Raw genomic sequence first — 21,237 nt, 5'->3', positions numbered from 1 at the left:
ATTCCGTAATAAAAGAAATAAAGTCTATTAATTTCGATCATTCTCTAACATTTCAGAGATAAAAATGATCCTTTTTAGCCCAAAATCTCAGATAAAAATGGGCACACCTGTTAAAAAAGAGGCCAATTTTTTTTCAAATTTCACGCTTATTTTTACACGAAAGCGTCTTTCTACATCATTTACAACAGATTTGTGGCCATTAACATTACCTGTGATGGCTTCCGACGAAAGTCATGTTTTAACTCTATTATAGTCTTATTTTATTGCAGTCATTATTATGAGGACGATTATATGTTTGATAATCAACATTTCATTGTGCGAATGATGTTCGTTTTTATCAGACACATAGATAAGATCCTATCTATGCCTTTGTTTTTTTTTAAAGTACTGCTGATGTATCTAAATATAAACAAGGTTTTGAAAACACTTAAATGTAACAAGAAATTGAATTTTGCAATTGTAAAACAATCAACTCAATTTAAATTAAAATATTTGCATTTGAAGTTTTTTGTATCAATTTATAACTGAAACATTTCAATATTTCATTATAATACACCGACTAGTGTCATTATTAAAATGATATAATGTTAATGTACATGTATAGGGATAATTATAATGTCCTTATAAAAACCAACATGGGAAATGAATTGGCATATTGAAATATCAACTAATAATATGTATGAAATGGCGAATATCCCCTTCCATACAAATTTTCTTTCGAGTTCATATTAAGCGTAGCATGGTAGCATATTATTAACAAAAATAAGCATTTCCAATTTGTACATTCTTTATAGCCCTTAACTTCTTTCTACTTTTATGCCTTTCACTCGGTTTTAGAAAATTATAATTTAAACCATGTGTGTAGCAGTTCAATTTTGAGCCTTACAGTTGGAGTATACGTATTTGTATTTTGCAAATTTAACACTTTATTTCAAAATACATTAATAGTCATTACCCGACTATTCGAAGAATGAGTAGAGCATTACACTCGCCCTTTTATTGGCGTCAGCATCCAAATATGTTTAGGTTTTTCCATGTAAGCAGGTAACTTGGTAGGCACTTGTGTGAATGGATTGAAACTCACTGTGATGAACAGACTTGCACTTCCTAGGTCCCATAATTTCATTTGCATTTTGTACGAAATTAATCCCCATTTTCGACTAAAATTGTTCAGTTTTTGTATGTAAACTAGTGTCTCACTACTCACTCACGAGAATGGACTTAAACTTCACACACTTGTTCACTGTGATCATCTGACTTTCATTGAAAGGTTCCGTAACTCTGTTTTGCGTATTCACAAAATTATGCCTCCTTTTCAACTTTTGTATTAATTCGTAACTTTCTTCATTGACGAGACTATTTGGATTAATGCTTCAACATATACATTCTTGTCTTTATACATTCATGTGCAGACCTTGAATTTGTCAAGACAAATAGCTTATTTAATTTTCGACATACCGCTGACTTTCTTCCCGCCGTCCACGATCGTATTGATATATTTCCAGTCATTTTAGCCGTTTTTAATCACTACTGCTGCTATTCATTTCTACATGTAGAAATGGGCTTCGAAATGCTATGTCAACTTCATGATCATTCAAACTACATACAATAGTAAGTTAAGATTGAAAAATAAAACCATGAAAATGCTGTAACGTTTCGTTGTCATAACTTCAATAACAAAACAGGCCAATTTTCTGTGCAATGCATTGCACCTTGTAAAATGCACCAGCCTAAAGACCAACACAAGATAAGACAGTTTCAAAAGAATGCGGTAGCATTGATGAGTCAAAATACAACATTCTTATATTGCTTTTGCTTGCAAAAACAAGTAACTGTTATATCGTGAAGTTGTTTAATTAATGTTTACCTACTTTTAAATTTTATAGAAATAGCTGTTTTCTATTTGGTGTTGAAGTAGTTGTTGTCATAAGCTGTAAAACTCATTTTAGACTGCTTCATAATACCCGAGCAGACTGTATACTTATATCATGAAGAATTTAATATATGTCTAAAATCCATCTGTCAAATTTGTTGTAAGCATTTCTAAACATTTACTTTTAAAGCATGTAAGGTGGTTCAGTGCACTTTTTGTTTGCAAATACTGTGTTTACATTTAAACATGAGTTACAATTATTAACACATTTACTTGGGAAGGGGGTTGATTACATTTTCAAATGGACTTATGGTTTGGCAAGTGGTACCCTGTGTTACTCTGTATTGACTTTTAGATTTAACTATTAGGTTTAAGCTAAACTCTAATTATGCCGACAAATAGTGTTTACAACCTAATTTGTGTGGATTTTTTTTTGTCGAACATGGCTAAAATGGTCCATTTATAAATAAAAACATTTCTCTCAATGAGGACCTGAATCCTGACCTCAACTTGTACTGAAGGTATGCAAGTGCGTAGTATGTACATATAAACCTGAATTGCTCAGATCTTTGTCGAAAATGCACCATTTTGTCTTGTATAGTTTCAAAATTCCTCGGGGAGGACAGCCCCGGGCTCCCATCTCTTCTTACACTCTAATTTGCAAGCGAGTAGTGTGTATATTTTAACCCAATCTGTTCAGATTGTTTTGGGTCTGAAACAGCTTAAAATTCACCATTTTGTCGTTCGGAAATTTACAATTACTCGGAGCCTACTCCTGAATACCAGCTCTACTTGTACTTTAATTATCCAGGCTTCTAGGGTATACTTGTCAACCAGATTTTCTCAGAACTTGTTATCTGAAAATGGCCTTAAAAGTTACCATTTCGTCTTGTATGATTTCAAAATTTCTGTGGGAGGACCGCCTTAAAATCCGCCTTAATATGCTGATACAATTCCGTTTACTTTATATAGAATGAAGTCTTTAGATTGTACCTAAGCACGTGTATGCAACATTCATTCCGAATAAATCTGTTTCGTTATTTTTGCAGGTCTGGTTACGGCACTGTTAAGTGCATGTAATCAGTTTGTTCACATAATTTTGCTGGCATAATATAAAATAAATAGTTAACCACATGCAACAGGTAATCAAATAAAGGTAATAGGGAGAAACTGTTTTCCAAAAAAAAAAGACCTTTTATTCTGAAAGATGAAAGGGTCAATAATGATATGACTTAAAGTCAAAATATCATTTCTAAAAGTTCAAATTACATCTGATATTATAGAGAGATACATTAAACATTAATTACACAAGGGAAACAATCAGTTTTTTTAAGTGAATGCAATGGAAAGTTCTTCGATCTATGTTACTTGCTATACAGGATAGCAGTCATGCATCTAACAGTCCTGAAATTTTTTTTTTTGAATTTCTCGTACTTCTAGATATTTTGCCCTTACTTTTATATGTCAAAGTAGGGGCAAAATATAGCAGAGATTGTTATCTTTCCAGCAGTAACTTTCTCGACATAATTTACCTTGTGAAATTCTGTGGTTTTCAACTTAAAAAATCGCCCGTTTCTTTCTTAAGTTGCACTACAAAAATATCACACTTTCCCCAGGGCATTTCCAGATTTGATTGTTACATAATGTGTCTTTTTAAATTTCTAACAGTAATAGTAATTATGCATACTTTCTTCATGGCTATGTTAAAAAGTTACTGGTGTGCAGGAGATACATACAATAAAGTTTTAGCGGAGTTGTCTCCATGATTCCAAAACTTTTACCCAGGATCATTTTTTTTTTGGCTCAGATAACTCTTTTTCAGGAAACAATCTTTGAATATTTTTTTCTGACTATGCTCATATATGTAGTTAACCACACATACATCTAAAGTAGGTAGTGCCTTCTCGAAGTTTGTATTTTCAGTTCCGCTTCCTATTGCAAATACGATTGCGGGCTACCTCAATTTTATAAAGAAATAGCTTTCATACATCATTTTCCATGCGGAAAGGCAATATTTAATACGAAAGACTTGGTCCTACTTGAGAAGGTGAAACAAATGAAAGATTACTCCTATAGGACTATCTATTTTCCTGGACAAGGTGTTCATAGATCTGTATGTATTTTCGAAAATACAGTCTACTTCAATATGTTTTTGGTTATCATTCAAAGAAAAAATAACAACTAAACATCAACATTAATTTTCAAACTAATTAATTCAAAGTTATAACAGCTGATAATTTAAACGTTCGTTGTGATTGTACAAGAATATCTGGACGATATAAATTTTACTAATAGACCTAACAGTACTAAAGCAACCAACGCAAGATGCATAAGGTTATTGAACTCTTTTCACTTTGGGTAGTCATTACTTTAAAATTTCAGTAAATATACATGTATTCAATGAGTACACACCTCTCATAAATGACTTATTATTGCATGTAAATTACATTGACACAATGGTAAATTAATATTCTGATATTCTTTGTCCCAACTTCTAATTTCTATGTCCCATTTTCTAATTTGTTTGTATGGAAAATCACACTTATTATGTAAATTATACTGCAAATGTCCGTCATTAATTTTTCTATGTCCCAATTTCTTAACTATATATGTTCCCGTTTGTAAATTGTTCTTATAAAAATCACTTTTGTTGTGTAAATTATAACAATTGGACATTAAAATTCTTACTTGTAAAATGTAGTTTACTTATTTTGAAATAACTCGTAATTTGAATGTTTTAACTTGCAATATTCCGTGTACACATTTCTTATTCCTTTTTATGGAAAACGTATGACTTTATAATATTAGTTAATTAAGAAAACATGCCTTCCATGGGTTGTCCAGGGAGGTCTTTTGAGACGGCTTGTCCGGGGTGGGGGTGGGTGTGGGGGTGGGTATTTTCCAGGAAAAAAGCCTTCCATAGATTGTCAAGGGGGGGGGGCTTTAAAGACGGCTTGTCGAGGGGGATATTCTCCAGTAAAAAGTGGGGGGGGGGGGGGAGGGGCAGAAGAAATGCCTTCCAGGGGGTCTTTTGAGACGGCTTGTCCAGGTATATTTTCCAGGAAAACCGCCTTCCATATAAGTTTCCGTGGGGGAGGTGGGGTGGGGAGAGTGTTTTTTTTTTCAGAAAAAAAATGCTTTTCATAGGTTGTCCAGGGGGTGGTCTTTCCAAGGGGTGGGTATCTGGACACAGGTAGTACAGTGGGGTGTTTTCAGGAAAAATGCCTTTCAAAGTTGTCCAGGGTGTGTTTGTCCAGGGGGTCTTTTGAGACGGCTTGTCTGGGGATATTTTCCAGGAAAAATGCCTTCCATATAGGTTGTCCAAGGGGGGGGGGGGGTCTCTGGAGACAGCTTGTCTAAGGAGGTGTTTTTCAGGAAAAATGCCTTCCATAGGTTGTCCAGGGGGTGGTTATCTGGACACAGCTAGTATAGTGGGGGTGTTTTTCAGGAAAAATACCTTCCATAGGTTGTCCAGGGGGTGCTCGTCTAGGGGGTAGGGAGGGGGGGGGGGGTATTTTTCTGGAAAAATGCCTTCCATAGTTTGTCCAGGGTGTGTTTACCGTACTTATGCTTGTCCAAGCGAGGTGTTTTTAGGACGTTTATGCTTGTCAAAGCGAGGTGTTTTTAGGATGTATCCAAGGGGGTATTTGGGGATTGAAATGCCTTCCTTAGGTGGGGGGGGGGGGCGGATATTTTCTGTAATATCCCATGGAAGCGCCATCTGTCTTAAAAGGAACCGGTATTTCTGGATACCAATATCACTGGTACCCTTTTAAATTCTGTTTTTCAGATTGCACCTTTTTAAACGCGTACGAGACAAGTTTCCTATTATAACTTCTAAATGATGTTATATATGTTTGAAAGTAAGAAAAATACTTTCTGAATGAAAAAAAGCGAATAATGAGACTTGATAAAACACTTGTGAAGTGTATTATGAAATTTACAATTAGTGATTAGCAAATTAGGACCTAGAGAAATATGGCGTAGAAAAATTAAAACTTCGGCAATAACAATTTAAACGGCATAACAAAATATGTAAAATCCATTTTGCATGCAAGATTTTTTTGTGGCAAAATGTTATGATATACACTATTGATTATCTTTTCCATATACCAACAAATTAGAAAATGAGACATAGAAATTAGACACTGGGACAAAGAATATTAGAATATTAATTTACAGTTGTATCAATGTAATTTACATGCAAGAATAATTCATTTACATGAATGTTTATTTTTACTTAAATGCCCTTCCATAGTTATAACCAAAACACCACCCGTTTTGTTTTAAGGGTTCTTGGTTAATAAATTAACAGACACCCTTTCCCAGTCAATTTATCTGCATAATTTATTTTCAAAGCCTCTTGTCAGAGGGAAATGCCATTATTGTTGTCGAATACGTAAACATCATCAGGCTACTAGTAGACATTTGCGAATTAAGTCTACGTGGACTGTGAACACCTAAGACGATCGATTTTTCAAGGGGACCGTCTCAAAATGATAATTTTAATTCATGTTTGGTAGTAAATTATATTCCTATAATGATGATAAGGTCTGACTTATAATGTCACCGAACAGTATAATATTTGAATTTGTCTTTCCGTCCGTCTGTTCAACAGAGAAATGTTTTATTATACATATCGCAAAAAGTATTTGATCTAGCGTCATAACACTTTCCTGAAATGTTCTTTAATATTATAAGTTGCGCATCAGCGTCTAAGTGAAAAGATGAGCTAGTCTGATCACAGTGTATCCGTATTCCATCGTCGTCGTCGTCCCACATGAAAAAGTCTAAACTGGGTCAGCTGGGATCAAAATGTAGGTCTGTAGGTAAATCATTGTGAAAACCGTGGAAAACGTAATAGCTTACGTCTCTATTCTTTTGTTGTTATTATATGCCCGAGGGGACGTATTTTGGAATACCATAGGTGTTCATCTGGCCGTCTGTCTGTCTGTGTGTCCGTCTGTCCGTTAGTAGTTTCGTGTCGACTCCGCTCTGTAATTCGTGAACACCTTAAAGGATTTTAAAGAAACTTGACAAATGCTCTCCACATCAAGACGACGTGCAGAGCGCCTGTATCAGGTGGCTCGCTTTAAGGTCAATGTCATACTTAGGTGTCAAGGTCATATGACTTTGTTTCGTGTCCGCTCTGCAACATTTGATCTGTTTGAGGGATTTTAAAGAAACATTGCACGGATGTCCATCACATCGAGACAAGGTCAATGTCACACTAAGGGGTGGGGTCAAAGGTCATATAACTTTGTTTCGAGTGCGATGTGTAACTGTTAAACTGTTTGAAGGATTTTAAAGGAACTTGGCACAAATTTTCAACACATTATGACGTCGTGCAGAGCGCATGGCTCGCTTTAATACTTTTGGCTATATGTGTAGCATAACTTCGCTCTGATGGACAGAAACACGGAACAAGAGCTGTCCGTAACACAGTGCGCTAGACTTTTCTCAGTGCTTGACTCTGAATTAGAGCTTTGCCAGTAAAAAATTTCCCAGTTGAAACAGGACATAACTCTGTCAAAATTCAAATCAGAGTAATGGGGATTTTTCTCCGGGTGTAAACTTTGACAGTAAAAAAGTATTTTAAGTTTCAAGTCAAAAGCTTTAATAGTAACAGAGATATTTGACTTTATCAAAAATTCTAACAAATAATTTTAAGTTAAAAGAGGGCATAATTCTGTCAAAATTCGAATCAGAGTTATGGGGATTGTTTTTCTTGGTGTAGACTTCGATAGTAAATAACTAGTTTGAGTTTCAAGTCAATAGCTTTGACAGTAACAGAGATATTTAACTTTATCAAAGACTCAAACCAAAAATTCAAAGTTAAAAAGGGTCATAATTCTATCCAAATTCAAAAATCATAGTTATAAGTATTTTTTTCTTCTGGTGAAGCCTTTGATGGTAAAAAAGTATTTCAAGTTTCAGGTCAATAGCTTTGATAGTAACAGAGATATTTGACTTTATCAAAAATCTAAACCAAAAATTCTAAGTTAAAAAGGGACATAATTCTGTCAAAATTCAAATCAGAGTTATGGGGATTGTTTTTCCTGGTGTAGACTTCGATAGTAAATAACTATTTTAAGTTTCAGGTCAATAGCTTTGATAGTAACAGAGATATTTGACTTTATCAAAAGCTTTAACCAAAAATTCTAAATTAAAAAGGGGCATAATTCTGCCAAAATCAAATCAGAGCAATGAAGATTATTTTTCCTGGTGAATACTTCGATGGTAAATATCTATTTTAGGCTTCAAGTCAACAGCTTTGATAGTAACAGAGATATTTGAATTTATCAAAAACTTTAACCAGAAATTCTAAGACAAAAAGGGGCATAATTCTATCAAAATTCAGAGTTATAGGGATTATTTCTCCTGGTGTAGACTTTGATAGTAACTAACTATTATAAGTTTCAAGCCAATAGCTTTAATAGTAACAGAGATATTTGACTTTATCAAAAACTTTAACCAACGGCGACGCCGAGGCCGACGCCGACGCCGGAGCGAGTGCAATAGCTCTACTTTTTCTTCGAAAAGTCGCGCTAAAAACAGGCACATCCGAATTTATATCACCTACCGCATAGTGATGATATAATAACCCAAACCCTATTGCCGTTATAAACTCTTTTTCCTACCGCGCATAATATAATTAAATTATGTTGAGACGGTCCCCTTGAAAAATCTGTCGTCTTAGGTGTCCACAGTCCACGTAGACTTAATTCGCAAATGTCTACTAGGTATGTCCGAAGCTCTGCTGATGTCTACTAATCAAGTGTTGAAATGAATCATTTGAAAATACAGAAATGTTGAATATGTCTATTCACTACTGTCATATTGGTTATTGTATGTCACTGTCACAGATAACTGTACCGTTGTGTGTCAATAATTCTGCTCGATTTCCATTGAAAGAGAATCGAAGACTTTTCTAGTTTGTTTAACACAGCAAAATGGCATTTAATCTACGTACCTTATAAATTCCACTTAGAAGGATAAACAATTGTTATTATTCCTAATACGATAAATAATCTACTTTCGTTTTCACATCCACATGTTGACAGTGGCGCCACCTATAATTTAGCCTGGCAACGAGCACCTAGCTACAAAAGAGACTACTCATATACGCGAGAAAGGCCAGAGAAAGATTTTTTTTTCCAAAATTTGTTTATTAGCAACCATTGCTTTGATTTCCGGTTAGGAAAATATTAAATAGAATTAACAAATATAATAGTTGCTATATATTGTTAATCGAAGCAAGGGTTGCGTATTTTGACTATGAAATGGCCGAATTAAACAATTTTAACACGAAATGCCTGTACCGTTGGTACTTCGAATCATTTTACCTTAATACTGAGAATGTGTTAATATCAAAAATGACATAGTTCGGTAGTTTAAAGTTTATTTAATGAAAACTGTCGATTTTAAACACTGTCATCGATCTTTTTATTTTACAAAAATTGGGGACAATCTGCCTATATAAATCCTACGTACGCCATTCATTGTGGGTGTATTTTGACAGTTTAGTAGAATAAAGGACAACGATAAATATAAAACAGGGAAAGCCAAGTTGTGTTCGATAAAGTACAAGTCAGTTTATCAGTAATGTAATGCCGAAAAATTATGATGTATATTAAAGGTATTAAGGCACTATGGCATTACTTATTATGTCCAAATAATAACACATAGTTCCAGATTTTCTTCTTTATAATTCGTCCGTGGAAAACCACAAAGTTTAAAGAATAACAAGTTTGTCAAAGGTTATCCTGACGTTAACAACTAAAGTACATATAATTAACAGAGTATCAAATTATTTTCTAGTGGAGAACCACAATGTTATCACTTGGACATCCAAATCTATTCTCTTTTTGAATCCTGCTGTCATGAAAATTGAAAATATATTCGCTCTCACCATATAGTAACTGACCAATTAGAATGACCCTTATTGTGACTGTAATCAACAGTATAACCAATCAAATTCCAGAATGCGTAATTGGTAATAAAATTACAAATATTTAAAATATTAACAAGTTTTGACAGCAATCAACAACTTATCAGTCAGGAAGTCTTAATGTCGTAGGGTAAAATAACGGTACATGTAAATCTCTTTAAAGTTATTTTACCCTACGACATTAATTTTCAAATTATCCAGACGATCACAATGACCTTATCATAAATACATTTGGAATGAAATCTGTAAAAAGAAGCCTTTTAGCACATTCTCAACTATCAAAGATTAAAGTGCATAAATGTGTCAAAGTTGAGACAACAATAGAGTTTTAACAAGTGTCATGAAAACATAAAGAATTTTCATTACTTAAAATTTTAGCATCATAAACTTATTGAATAATTTATCCTTCTATATTAAAAAATTACCTTTTTTACTGAGTTTTAACGATTTTTCACTGCACAACACTACCTCCCCCTCTAAAAAATATTTCACTCCTGTGAAATGAAAACAATCAAAGTACAGTATGTAAGTAATGAATATACATCAACCAAAAATACACAGTTCGTATAAATACAAGGTTATACTCTAAGTATATAAGTATCAACACAGACGAATATCTCTGCATAAATGTGATATCAGAAATTCATAAATACGCACTGCACAAAGAATTCATTTGTTATTTCACTTTTTTTTGTCAAATTGATTAAAAACAATATGAACTTTTACAACACAACACTACCTCCCTGTTTAAGATAATGTAGCCCTTGTAATGGGGGAAATTCAAAATGCAATATAATGAATATAATCATAATTAACCTAATTGCTCGAGCCACGTTAGATGCACCGTAAGCTCTTATATAAATACCAAGTTATACTTAATGTATATACGTATCAAAGACAAACAAACATGCATACAAGTAGCACCACCACAATCCACTAGTACATATCAGTTATATTGCACAAGGAATTCACATTTACTAGTGTCTTTCAAGCAAGTCCTGTTTATAATTTGTATTTGCAATGTTTTCCATTTGTTTTTTAAGTTCTTGAATTTTGATATGCAACTTCTGATTTTCTTCTTTTTCAACCTGAAGTGCTGACTTTGTTGTTGTCATAGAAATAACCATTTGATGCATAACAGTCTGACCTCCCTTAAAACGTTGTTCTAGCTTCTTGTTTTCAGTATGAAATATTCATTGACTGTTCTTTGATGATCTTCTGTAACGTTTCATTTTGATTACGCAAGTCACAAACTTCTTTGACCAGTTTAACATTCAGAGTCTTCAGATTATTTTTCTTTGAAAGGTTGTCTGCAGTTGTTGGAATTGAGGAATTTGTCTGGCTGCTCAAGATGAAGTCAATGTCCGCATGGTAAAATGGCAATGATGTTTCTGCTGTTTTCCTGTTTACGAAGGCAGTCATGCGTTCTCTGTCTCGTTGTTTTGAATTTTCCGATTTGTAAGTGTGTCCATTTGCTTTAAGCTTACAAACTCTCCCGTAATGTCCAATTTTGTTGCATCTGTTGCATGTCGCTGTCTTAGCAGTACACTTTTCATCGTGTTTAAGTCCACACTGTTGACATGCATTTCTTAGTGGTAATCCAATGCACATGTTAATTGTCATTTTCTCTGGAGAATTTCGTACCTCGCTTGCTAATTGAGAGGTTGGGAAAGACCACTGTTCACCGCCACGTGTAATGCCGAAAAATTATGATGCATGCTAAAGGTATTAAGGTAGTTCTGCACGTTTGAAAAACCGGAAGTGATGGCGTAACGTCATTTATCCGGAAAACGTAGAATAAAGCCTGGATTCGACGTACGGAAATGAAAATCATTTTATAAATTAATTGAAACCTGTGAGTAAATTTATTACAATGGCAATGTTTCTACATTTCTAAAGTCAAAATATGATATTAAAACATACTGGACGTTAACAAATTCAAAATAATGTCTTAAAATTAACGTAAAATGTCCGGTTCCCTTTAATCATGGTCAAATATCTCAAAAATAAGCACACGGACCTATAAATTTTATTTCACCAAATTATAGGCCATGTGATTATTTACAACTGTGAGAAGTTTCATCAAAATCTACATTGTAGAAAAAATTCTATTCGAGAAAATGTTATGAAAGTTATAATTTTCCCATAGACTCCCATTATGAAATATTGCGCGAGGTCCAAATTTTTCAAATAAGTCCAGCAGAAAATCAAGCACACGACCATATATTTTTTATTTACTGAATTTTCTATGTATATTCTGAAGTTTTGAAAAATTAGAGTTTAATCAAATTCTACATTGTAGAAAAAGTTTCGATCCAAACGTGCAGAACTACCTTAAGGCGCTATGGCATTACTTATTATGTCCAAATAATAACACACAGTTCCAGATTTTCTTCTTTATAATTCGTCCGTGAAAAACCACAAAGTTTAAAAAATAACAAGTTTGTCAAAGGTTATCCTGACGTTAACAACTAAAGTACATATAATTAACAGAGTATCAAATTATTTTCTAGTGGAGAACCACAATGTTATCACTTGGAAATCCAAATCTATTCTCTTTTTGAAACCTGCTGTCATGAAAATTGAAAATATATTCGCTCTCATCATATAATAACTGACCAATTAGAATGACCCTGATTGTGACTAATCAACAGTATAAACCAATCAAATTCCAGAATGCGTAATTGGTAATAAATTTACAAATATTTAAAATATTAACAAGTTTAGATAGCAATCAACAACTTATCAGTCAGGAAGTCTTAATTTTTAAATTATCCAGACGATCACAATGACCTTATCATAAATACATTTAGAATGAAATCTGTAAAAAGAAGCCTTTTAGCACATTCTCAACTGTCAAAGATTAAAGTGCATTAATGTGTTAAAGTTGAGACAACAATAGAGTTTTAGAGTTTTAACAAGTGTCATGAAAACATAAAGAATTTTCATTACTTAAAATTTTAGCATCATAAACTTAGTGAATAATTTATCCTTCTATATTAAAAAAATACCTTTTTTTTACTGAGTTTTAACGATTTTTCACTGCACAACACTAATACCAGGTCACAGCAGTGTGTTTTTGATGTGATTTTGCAGTTAGCAAATGGGACTTAAAATGTGTCTTAGAAGATACATAACCCCTACTTTCTGTTTTAGAGTAATTTTTCAAAATCGGATAAGGATTTGTACTCTGAAATGGGACTGGCTATGTGTGACAGCTATGTAAAATTGTCCAATTCAAGAAGAATATATATTAGTAAATGGTATTCAGGTCCGTATGACTATGTGGGGTGAACTGTTCAGAAAAACAGTTACTTAATTGCAGCCAATGATATATCTTTATCTAAAATTGCTTTTCGATACAAAAATATCACCATTGTATCTAGCGGTGCTAAACCAAAACTAATAAACAAAAGAAAATATACTGGTATTTAAAGTAAAAACTTTAGATTTAAAACTGAAACCAGATGGACAAAACTGTTTTAGTGATACCAAATCAAGATATAAGAAATATATAAAACTTTATAGATATGAAATAAAGAAGACTGTTGTAGTCATTTTGAAACATTTACAAGAATGAGAGAATGTACAAAATATTTTTGGTATTTTAAATTGTACAGACAAGGACTAAATTGAATTATGTGGTGGAATATTCCTGGATATACCGGGACATTAAGAGAAACACTTCTAAGAGTACTATGCATCAAACATAACAAATAAAGTTTGATTATCAATTAAGTAACATGCCAAAGGTTATGACAAAGAAATGACCTCTCTTTGTCAAAAGTTCAAACTGTAGCAAGAAACTTAAGAGTATGATACTAATTACTTCAGAATCAAAGTGTAATCAAATGTCATTCATAAAAACTAAAGTGATTTTTGAGAGCCTATGATCTTCTTTGGTCATTTGCTTTCTAATTTATAAATAATATGCTATAAAGCAACATATTATTCATAACAGATAACCAACAACAGAACAAATATGCTATATTAAGTAACATTAAAGTGAAAACATCGTAAGTAACATCTCAATCAAGACGTGCAGGATTTGATTCTTGTAACACTGATGCCTCATATTGTGTGCATTTCATATTTTTCAGACATTTCATCTGATTTTTTAATTTCAAATTTTAAGTAATCCATAAACTTTTACTATAACAGAACACCTGTTTAAGCTAGTACTATAGTGGGTGTGAGGGCAGTTTCACATTTCACTACATTTAACGAACAGACGTAATCAAATCAAGTCAGCTATTATTTTGCTTGATTGTGTTGTTATGCTTCCAAAGGATGATCTTAAAAAAACAATTTGCTATCCCTTAAAAAGTCTTTGAGTGCCATGTGATGGTTGTAAAAAGTCTCCTCGTACTCGCTTTCAGTGTTGATAGATTTTCTGGTCCTTTTGGACCATACTTACTAAAATAGAATTCCTCTTAAGCCAGTGCTAGGGGGCGTAAGGTGCTTTTCACACTTCATAACCTCTCATAAACAGCCATGATCCAACTGAGCTTGCTATTTATTTACTTGGTTGCGATCTTTGCTTCAAAAGGATCGTCTATTGCAAAATGTTTTCAGCAACTCTGAAGTGCCGTTCTTAAAGCAATCAGTATCTTTCTAGCAGTTTTAAATAGCATTATGTTATTGTTTTCCTAACAACTTTGGTTTTCAAACACTTAATATCATTCACATTCTTGACTGCTTTTTCCAATTTTACAAGTTTAAATCTAAAGATTACTTAAAGTACCTGAAATTTCCTTTTGTTTTTTAGTTTTTGTTCAGTGCAGCTTTCATCAGTGAATATTTCATCAATAAGCCCATGAATATCTCAATACAATGCATGTGTTTCTGAAACTAAAAATCAAAATGCTTTATTTCTCACGTAAATAACTGCATAGATGCACTTCACAATAACACAAAACGAGATAAATATTCCATCAAAACATTTTCCATGAAAGGCAGCCCCAAATTGTAACCCTATTATCAGTGTATGGATGTTAGCAAGGATGTATACATTATTCATATATACAGAATATATACATAAAATATATAATCAATGTAAAATGTAATTATTGACAACAATATTGAAACCATCAAATAAAAGAACAACATATTTAAGAAACAGATATTAGTATAATTAAACTGATAGATGCATTAATTCAAAATGAAAAAGGAACATTGAATGTGTAATGAATGTTTCAGATGATTTCTTTGTTGACAAAAGTGAAGAAAGAATTTTTGAATTAATACTTTAAAGTTTTAACAAATCCATGATATCATAATATTGAAAACAATGTTTCAGATTTCTTTCTACATATTTCTAAATACAGCAAAATACAGTGGTAACGTATCTTAAAGCGCCGTTATGGAAAAATCTCATTGCTTGGGAAGTATGGAGCTGTACTATTTTGTAAAAGTATTTAATAACTTGATAACTAAATATTCCTCTACTATTTTCTGAGAAAATAATGATACAATAAAACAAGATTACTGGAATGGTAACATAACATGAGTAAAGTATGTTACAAACAGATTCCTCCTTCAAATAAGTATTTACATTATATTTTCATGTGATTTAGCTCAAATAACACAAGTTTATTGATCACAGTTTAGTTCGTCATGTTCAGTTTTAGTTATATCCTGTTTTCAGAGATGTCTGTTTCAGCATAGATTAATTTATGCAAATTCGCTAAAATACCTAATGTAGAAAAAATATTTACCTTCACAGTAATAAAATACTATTCTAGAAATCACTGAGAGACATAAAGACCAAATCAAAACTGTCTGATCTATATTTTCTAAATAATTTATGTAACAGAACAAGGTTACTGAAATGGTAACGTAACATGTGTAAAGTATGTTACGCACTGATTCCTCCTTCAAAAAGGTGTTCAAACTTCATTTCCAAACAATATAGCTCACATAATTGTTATTTCATTGATAACATTTAATTATATCATTTTATTAAATTTTAGTGGTATCTTGTTTCCAGAGATGTTGGTTGATGTTATGATTAATTTTATGCAAATTAGCTAAACATACCTATTTTGGAGTAAAAAAGTTACTATCAGTGTTATAAAATACTATTTAAGAAAACACTGAGAGACTTTCAGAACAGATCAAAATTGTTTGGTACATTTAAATTGATTTAAAACTTAAAAATATTATTTTCTAATAAAAGTTTGTCATTTTGTAACATTCTCATTAATATTCATGAATATGCAAAGTAGTTAATTAACAGAAAAATGTTGCTATTCAAAGGCCAATGCATTAGCTCCATTTTGACCCCATTTTTATTGTTTTATCACCAAAACTGAACAAGATATGACTGATTATCCTCTATATGGGCGTATTTTCCAAAAATGAACGGTTGCCATGGAAACAGTGAAATCTTATATAGTTCAAAAGAGTTTTTTCATGGGAACATTTTTTATTTCGAAAGGGTTGGTCCTGCCGAACAATTTGGTACCTATGAAAAAAAGTATTGGGGTGGAAGGGGGGTGGGATGCATGGTAGACCTTATTGGCCCCCCACCTATAGTAAATCCATTAAAACAAAGAAGCCGTTGTCGCAGTCAAAATGGCCCTTATTTTAACGCAGTTTTATGTTAGAATCTTGCTATCGCGGGATTAAAGTGTTTCAGTTTTGCACTGATTTTATTGTTTGAAAACGTAGCCTTAGGTTAATATTGATAGGTTGCAAATGAGTGCGATGGGAATATAAATGAAGAGACTCATTTTAATTTCATAGTATCAATAAAACATTTTAGCAGTGGCATTTATTTAGATCATTGCAATTGGAATGGTTTAACTGACGAACATGTAGAAGGACAATGGCAGTGGAATTACAGTAATTCAACTCCGGTATTCACTGACTGGCAACGAGGTCAACCAGATAGATTTGACTATGAAGATTGCGTTGTGTTCTTTAAAGGGTTTAATTACCACTGGGGGGACGCCCCCTGTTCGTGGAAATGCGTTCCGGTTTGTAAGATAAGGTATGGTATTCGTACTATGAATTCATTGTACATATTTGACTTTTATATACCATTAACAGAAATGTCAAAAGAACTTTCGATATACATGGCAATTTTTCATAGCAGATGCATGAGTATTGTCCTTAATATATATTGTAATACTATGCAACTTTGTGATAAGAATACTTAGACTGTATTATGTATGTCATATAATCCGTTTTTATTGTAAAGATACATTAAAAATAATTTGAATTTCCACTCAAAAGAATGATCATGTGTCATTCTTAAAGTATAAAAACAGTATTCAAAAGGATTATAATTTGTTTCATTTACTGTATAAGTTTGATGTTGTAATATCTGATGGATATCCACAAATATATTTAAAGTATACATGTAACTGTTTATCTAATGTAAGCCTGTTCTGTTTTCCGCTTGCCCTTTTAATCATTCGAAGTTAAGTTTTAAAATATTAAAAAGCTAGGGTCGGATTTCTTCGGGATGAAAAAATAAATAACGACACTTGTTTTTAGACAAGCAAATGGTTTAGATTTATTTTCATTTTCGAAAATTCATACGTAGGAAGCTGGTATATTTATTATTTCGAGTATACAATATATATGTGTATTAAGAAGTTAGCAGTAGCAGTGATCATTTGCAGAGAGCAGTAAAAATAAGAAAAAGTGAAAATGGCAGTAGCAGTTGAATCAGTAGAATAAGCAAATACGTGAAAATGTCAGTAGTAGTAGCAAAAAAAGTGATATTGTCAATAGCAGTGGCAAAAAAGTGATATTGCCAGTAGCAGTGGCAGTAATAACAGAAGAAGAATAAACAGTATCAGTAGCAGGAGCAGTAGAAAAATCATGAAATTTGCAGTGGCAGAAACAGCAGTAGCAGTAGCAAATACAAATGTAGAACCTAATTTCACGACTTTTCTACTGCTAATGCCCGTTTCACGTTCTTGCTACTGTCACTTTTTCTTCTGCTACTGCCAATTTCACGTTTTGCTACCGCTGCTACTGCTACTACCTACTTCAAAATCTTTGCACACAACTGACTGAGATCTTTAATCTAAATAATGTAATGAACGTTGAACAGGGGGCGGCATTTAATCGTAGAGCCGTATTTATTCAGTTCATTTACTTTAAAGGCTCATAATGCCATTTTTAATAATATGGCTGACATATGTTTGTTATGTCTATAAATTTGTTTATTTTAAGACACATCACATCCTAGTGATTTGTTTATCCCCAAAATAAACTTCATGAAAATCATTCCAATAATACAGGTATAATACAGCTATTAGCCTTTCAATCTCTTTTCAGTATAGTTTTAAAAGCATATATATTTATGATATATACATTTATAGCCTTATCCGTGTTCACTTCAGTGAGTGTGTTTAATATGTGTTAGGTTGTCACTGGAGGAATTTTAAAAAAATTATGTTCCTAACAGAAGTATACATTTATTAAACGATATCAGTATAAAATACAGTTAAATATAGACTGGTTGGGAACCAGTTTCCGGACAGGACCAGTTCCCGGACACATGTAATGTCCGCTTTATTTCGTTGTTATTCACGTAACTGTTTCATCTGGATCATTTAGATGTTTGTTCAGCATGTCTACAACAAACCACTATATTACAAGGCTGTATAATGTTAGGTTTCATGATGATAACTCACCTCTGTTTACAAAACAACTTTCTGTCTTAACGGGGCACGAAGATAGCGTTGCGCATGCGCAGTAGTTCACAATTGCCGAGGTATCAAGTGGAGAAGAAATAATTAAACTACATATTGATTGTCTGCTGACAACATGTGCTACTTTTAATTTCACGGTAATAGTTACATAAAATTCAGATATGTCGATTTTTGCAATAATTTTATTCTATATCTATTGGAATTATCAAGAATTCGTGTTAGACGAAATTCGAGTTTTTTATAGTCAACCTCAGTTTGCTTTCGTAGCTGCTATTGAACGTCGGGTTGTGTTTCATGTGCATTTTTGAAGAGATGAATGATAAAGAAATGTGTAAAAATAGTGTAATTACTTATTTCGATATCAAATTAACAGCGGAACACCGTCAAAATATTTGTCTGGCTACTGGTTTATCTCACGGGGAAAATAACTTCTTTTAGTGACCCCATTTAAGGCCCCATATAACCCATATTTTACGTCACAACGCGATGCTGATTACAACATCGGATGCGGAAGGAGCTTAAGTTTGTGCAGTATGGGCTTCATTTAGGTCAAATATTTTTTAGGGAATAATGGAGCCGAAATATGAAAATGTGTCCGGAAAATGGTTCCCAACCAGTACCTTGTTTTGCTTTTCATTTTACATTTCTTTTAAAATCACCAAGTTACTTTAGATTTTGTATATCTGTCTATTGTAAGTTCTCTCTAAATATCTTTAGAAGAGAAAATAAATCTGGACCTTATCATTATCATTTAGATTTTATTCTGATTTCAGTGGGACTTCCGGTGAAATAATTGGCTAGCGCTTTTCAAATGGCATGAATATAAACATCGGAAATAAACATTTTTAACGGCACCTCGTAGTTTTCAGTTTTTTAATGTAGATGTCTGGGTCTCCTATAATTTTGAATGGAAAAGAAAGGTTTTTGTTGTTATATTTTCCTGTGCTTTTGGGAGAATGGATAATATTAAATTTAGGTCTGTTGCACCTTGCCTCTCATGAACAAACCCAGTCAAACCGAGTCTGCTATTATTTTTCTTGGTTGTGCTCTATGATCTTAAAGGATCTTTTCCCAGAATTTATTTGGGAAATAGATTTCAGTTTTTCGTACTGTGTTGGCAAATAAAACACGGTTTTGAGTTCAGATGCGTAGGAATCTAATCACGAAGGCCGAAGGTGTTAATTCTAACATTTTTGTGGGCAGCGAAGCGTGACCACAGATTTACCATACCAAAAATTTACGGTCAAAAAGCTTATCCGAAACCGAAGAACAAGTAGTTCAATGTCCTCAATAAATTTTACGTAATTCAAGTCTGTTTAACTTTCAGAAAGCTTCTGAGATTCAACTTTATCAAAAAATGCTTTGCTTAAGTACATATTTGCCGTAATCTATACTTTATAACAAAAACAACGTGTATGAAAATGAGCATGCTTGCTTTGATCACATGATCAACAATTCTTCATCACGTGACCAAAATAAACTATATATGACCTGTAAAAATCGTATGTGAACTTCAGCACCATCCGCGTAGATCTATAATCGGTATAAAAACCAAGTGGCCTATTTGTAAACGTTTCAAATTAAAACTCAGTTCCTGCTAGAAAAGTTAATCGAAATTTTATTATTATAACAGCACCAAAGAGCTTGTTTTGATCAGTTATTTTGATCAGAAAACATCTAACTTAGCAAGGCGTGTGTTCTAGTTCGGATATCACGCACCCGTGTATCCGTCGAACTTTGTAGCATAGAAATGGGTTTATGGAAAGATGTATTGCATGAAATCAACAGAACAGATGCCATCTAACTTATTTCTCATGGAGAAAGATACGATCCTTTCATAATATTTACATAAATGGTTTTCATTTGCACGACTAAGGAAAATAATTGCAGCCGTAACGGAGGGGGCGAACAATTCGTACCTGTTTCCCGAAAATACGAACGTATGTACTTCAATTGCATTTAATATTACATTCCAGCTGGTGTTTGTGATTGAAATATAATATAATAGTATATATAATAGGGTATTTATACCCTAATTAATTCAAAAGAAACATTATTTTTTAACAAGTTTGCCTTTTAATAGCCCGTAGATTTTCGGTGTTTTCGTCCACAAATATTCACGTACTGGCGTACGATTTCTTCTCGGATAATTATACAATAGCGGGATTCGGAAGACTGCAATGAAATCATCTGAGACAATTCAAACTAAGTTAGAAAAATGTCAAATTCCAATATTTGCATTGTAAACAATAAATTTGTATAAAGATCCTCCGGAAGCATAGAATGCAACCAAGAAGAATAATAGCAGACTCGGTTTGATTGAGCCCTTTCATGAGAGGTAATGTAATGTGCAACCCCTCTTACGCCCCCTAGCATCGGGTTTCATGATGTGTGCTGATACTGGAGACAGTAGTAGTTGGTTTGGTTGTTTTAAAATTGAATGGAACATCTAATTTCATTGTAAATATGTTTGTTTGCTTTTAGTTTAGGAACTATTCTGTGTCTTTTATCTATGTAATCTATGTATAATATATTCCTAGCCTGCTTTTACCAAGATGAGATCTCATTTGCAAAAAAAATAACCACCTGTCAATGGCACAGGGGCCTGAACATGGAAACCCGTTTCTGATGAGTAACTTGTGAACCACTTGACCCAGAATGTTGAAACTTCATAGGATGATTGGACATGTAGAGTAGATGACCCCTATTGATTTTTAAATCACTTGATCAAAAGTTATGGT

The 21,237-nt window shown here is 33.0% G+C and overlaps 1 long non-coding RNA gene across 1 annotated transcript; it reads left to right on the top strand.

The window, feature by feature from the left end:
- Window positions 1-16,088: 16,088 nt before the first annotated feature.
- On the top strand, window positions 16,089-19,350 carry LOC128552776 (uncharacterized). Its single transcript, XR_008369162.1, has 2 exons — window positions 16,089-16,818; window positions 19,270-19,350. It is a non-coding gene; the product is annotated as an uncharacterized LOC128552776 (long non-coding RNA).
- The last annotated feature ends 1,887 nt before the right edge of the window (window positions 19,351-21,237 follow it).

The sequence above is a fragment of the Mercenaria mercenaria genome, unplaced genomic scaffold (assembly GCF_021730395.1).
Source record: "Mercenaria mercenaria strain notata unplaced genomic scaffold, MADL_Memer_1 contig_3139, whole genome shotgun sequence".
In the NCBI taxonomy this organism is placed as follows: Eukaryota; Metazoa; Mollusca; class Bivalvia; order Venerida; family Veneridae; genus Mercenaria; species Mercenaria mercenaria.
The sequence above is the reverse complement of the archived record's forward strand: the minus strand, read 5'-3'. Positions and strand labels throughout refer to the sequence as shown.